This window comes from Solanum pennellii, chromosome 8 (assembly GCF_001406875.1).
Source record: "Solanum pennellii chromosome 8, SPENNV200".
NCBI lineage: Eukaryota > Viridiplantae > Streptophyta > Magnoliopsida > Solanales > Solanaceae > Solanum > Solanum pennellii.
In genome coordinates, this window is record NC_028644.1 from 55987747 (window position 1) to 55992368 (window position 4622).

Consider the following 4622-nt stretch of genomic DNA (forward strand, 5'->3'; position numbering starts at 1 on the left):
TAAATCCCTCTAGTATACTTGGGGCTCCACTTCCTTTTTTTTTATTTGTGATCTAAAATAAATGATAAATATATATTTGAGTGGTTATAAATTATTTTCATTAAAAATAAAAATAGATATTTTAAAATTAAATTATTACTTAATAAGAAAAATAGTTACTCTTTTTAAAAAAAGTTAAAAAAGAAAATAAGTCAATATAAAGTGAGACAATACCTGGAAAGTTTCGTGAGAGTGTATTTGGAGATAAACATACATTTATTCCTTGCGTGATAAAACTATATAAAGGCCATAAGACGTGCATCATTCCTCCCTCACACATCAAATCTCATTAATCTAAACTGTTTATTTCTAATATCAAACAGATGCTGGAGATAATTGAATCGAAGAGGTAAAATAAAAGGGGCGGTGACAGAAGAGAGTGAGCACACATGGTGTTTTCTAGCATGATGTTTTACATGCTTGAAACTATGTGTGCTCACTGCTCTATCTGTCACCCCCCATCGCTTTCTATATCTCTCTCTAGATTTTATTAGAGTTACCAACGTTTTCTTGATTCATTTGCATTTTCGTGTACTTCTCCAAAAATTTATATGGGTGGAGGGGAGGGGATGCTGTCATACAATTTGAAATTTCACTAGCAAAATTTTCAGATATAAAATTGTTAATTGTCTAGTACAAAAGGATAAGTCATATGTAATATAGGTGAATAAATGAAGAAAAATGGCTTAGAAATAACAAAGAAGAAGAGGTGAGTTTATGATTTTAAAAGTCAATATTGAAAAATATATATATAAAAAGTGTAAAAAAAAAAAATTACTGGACGAAAATTCAAGGGCAAAAGCACCTTAGTATGTATTTACATATTTGGTTTAGTCAGTATTGGTGATAATTTATGTGTATTTCTAACATTTCCAATATAGAACTCGAGGGAAAAAAAAAAACTAAGTGAGTTTTGACAACTCTTATCAAACTGGTGCAGTAAAGCACCTTAGAGTGTATACAAGGGCAAAAGTAGTAACACGCCTTAGTGTGTATTTACATATTTGGTTTAGAGCGTGCTTTTTAAATTAATTAGTGATAATTTATGCGAATTCTTAACCCTGCCAATAGTAAATAAAAAAATTTACAAAAAAAGAATAATTTAGATATAAAAAAAATAATTGAGTGAGTTTGACACTCAACTCTTATCAAACTGATGCACACATAAAATGTACTTAAAAGGAACAATGTAGTTACTACTCATTCTAACGTTTTAAATATCTTAATGAGTAACCAATAACATTCAAGATTAATCTCCTCATAATTGATGAGACATATTTCGAATTTTGAGATTTAAATAAGTCTATTTTTAAGTGTGAATTTTTAATATATTTTGACTTGTAATATTTTTTACATAATTTATAAATATATGAATTTCATTTCAAAAAAATATATAAATTATATACACAATTTTTTTTATCAACTTAAATGATTTAATTCTCAAAAATTAAAAAATTGTAATTAGTGCCTACCTTGCACAATGATCCAAAGTGACAAAGTACATGTCTCAGTCTAATAAAGGTATAGTTTGAGGCAAAGTCTTGTTGATCTTAATTATTTTAGAGGGTATATTTTGAGGCAAAAGTCTTGTTGATCTTAATTATTTTAAAGATTATATTTGACTTGAGTGTCAACAAGAAGTGGTCGATGATGTAAACATTTTCTCATTTTGCTTTTTTTCATCTGAAATAGTGGTGTTGTTCTTTTGCTTTAAATAACAACGGCTTATGACATCCAACAAACATCAATCCGTTAAAAAAAGTCTCCTCAAATTTGATTGGCATTTGGAAAAGTCAAGAGCACTAGTACATTTTTTAAGTTGAGACTATATATCCATCATTTTCAACATCCCATCTTTAGTTGATACAAGTCTTAATTAGTTGGATACAGCTCTAATGTTTTTTTCTTCTTTTTTTTTGTTTTTTCAGGAGAGATAAATGATGATTTCACATATCATATTAAAGTAAGGCGAGTGAAATGAAGGCTTATGTTCAAGTTATTGTGTGATAAAAATGTATAATTAATACTAAATAATAAATTTTATAGAAGTAATGGTTAGACCTAATTTGTTATATGAGGCAAAGTATTGGTCAGTAAAAAATACACTTCAAAATATGAAGGTGGCAAAAATGGGGATGCTCAATTGAATATGTAAGCATACTAAGAGAGATAAAACTAAAAATGAGATTATACAAAATAAGATTGAAGTGACCTATATGTAGCGGATGAGATAAAAAAAGCAAAAACAAAATGGTTCATACATGTGAAAAGGAAAAATGTATATACATGCTCTAGTAAGGATGTGGTCATGTGGAGAGGTGGACTCTACTAGATTTAAGGAGTAGTGTTTGGATATATATTATTAATCATATGGTTAGTTACTGTATTTATCATAGAGTAATTATTTATTTAGTTTTAATGAAACTTTAATAGATTATATATTTGTTTATGGTATTTATTTACTTATATAGTAGATGACTTAGAGCCTGTTTGGCTCAGCTTAAAAGCTGGTCAAATTGACTTAAAAGCTGGGTTTTGACTTATTTAGCTGTTTGGAAATACTCAAAATAACTTATTTTAAGTTAAAAAAAACTTATTTTAAGCAAAAAGTTAAAAGCTGGGGTAGGGGTGCTTTTTTTTTAGCTTATAAGCTGTTTTAAGTTGACCACATTTTTACCTTTTTGCCCTTAATATTTTTAGACAATTATTATTACCTATGGCTGAAACTAAAATAAATCTTAAATCGTTCTTTGATCTATTCAAATTATATATCTTTAAAATCTATAATAAGTTTATATTACTCTTATAAATAATTTGTGATGAGAAAGAAATATGTGAATGATAGCAAAATATAATTATTTATGGCTGTAAAATATAAATTAATTAACTTTTATTATGTTAACAACTTTTAAGGGTATTTCAGACATTTTGATTTAAAAAACTGTTTATCAGCACTTATTTGCCAAACACATCAACAACTTTTTTTTTAACTTCAGCACTTTTATCCAAACGCATAACTGCTTATTTTAAAAATAAGTTTCAGCACTTTCAAAAATACTTTTTTAAAGCTGCTTTTATTAAGCCCATCCAAACGGGCCCTTAGTTTATAGACTTTTAGCTTATACACCGATCATTAAAGTATTGATTCTTATAAGTATAGAGCTTTTAAGCCCATTTGAGCTCAAAGCTAACTTTGACGGGTATGAACCAATCCAATTTTTATTCTAATCTATTTTAATATCTCTAATTTTAATACGCCTAGTACAGTATATGTTTGAACCCATACCTTTGTAAAACTCACATCATGAACTACTCCCATAACCTATGCTCTGATACTAAGCTTGTCACGATTCGAGAGCACACCCTAGAAGTTAGGGCATTACTCAAGTCCTAGCACGACGTACTTGACCTCTCGGAGGTCTTGTACAAGCTCTTAGACATTATTTAAGCTACTCAGATGCCATGAGATTCTTTATTCGTTAAAAGGGTGATGAATACTGCAGGAATGTAACACACTTAAAGCTTCTAAACATTATTTCAGGTCAATAAGCAATGATGGTAGTGAAAATTTTATATATGATATATATTATATAAATAATTTCAAGTTATAGCAGTAAATTTACTTTTTAAAGTTATAACATTAAAAATTCCAGGTTGTAATAGATCATAAAAAATGATTTTTTTTTTTTGAATAATTGAAAACATTTATTTTGAAAAAATAAAAAGATAAAAAAAAACTATAAAAAATAATTTCTTGAAGGAAAAGATTTTAAAAAAAAGAAATAGGGAGATTAATTAAATTAAATTAATTGAAGATAACTATAATTAGCATAAATGAAGGTCATTCAAATTAATTAAGAAATTCAGTTTCTTTAATTCTCTCTAATTTGTTTAAATTAAATTTAAAAAATGATTTTATTCATTTTTCCTTTCACGTTTCTCTCTGCTCGATTTTCTTTTCAGAAATTTAAATTAATTTAATTGAGGTTTTCTTTTGTTTGAAAATTTTTTATTTTGTTGTGAATGGTGTCCTTCATGTTAGTATTTTTTTTATGATTTATTGTTTTGAAATTGTATTAGTGAATTTGTTGGTATGTTTTTTATATTTTTTGTTTTTTGTTTTTTGGTTATTTAGTATACTGTCAAAATCATGATTTCGTAAATTTGTTGGTACCTTTTTTTGTATTTTTTTGGTTATTTAGTATGCTGTCAAAATCATGACTTCGTGAGAATTTGACGCAATTTATGAATGAATTGAGTATAAATGTTTGAATAGAAATTGTTTTATCATTGAAGATTGGGTATGTCGATTAAAAATATAATATTGAAAATTGTTTTTTTTAGAATTTCCAGTAAATGTATAGTTTTGAATGAATTTGGTAATATAAATAAAATGAAATTAGCTTAATATATAAATTATTTGAGTATAGATGTATAGAATATTAATAATTTTATCGTTGTATAGTTATAAAATTTGTTGTAATATTGGTATGAAATAGGTTCTTCTTTATTCAATTTGTTAATAATAATAAGGGATAATACCCAATTACCCCCCTAGCCTATACCCAAAATCCCTACGACAC

The 4622-nt window shown here is 26.7% G+C and overlaps 1 long non-coding RNA gene across 1 annotated transcript; it reads left to right on the top strand.

Annotated features, from left to right (window-relative positions):
- The first annotated feature begins 318 nt into the window (after nt 1-318).
- Nucleotides 319-2429, top strand: LOC114078475. Its single transcript, XR_003580154.1, has 2 exons — nt 319-388; nt 1968-2429. It is a non-coding gene; the product is annotated as an uncharacterized LOC114078475 (long non-coding RNA).
- The last annotated feature ends 2193 nt before the right edge of the window (nt 2430-4622 follow it).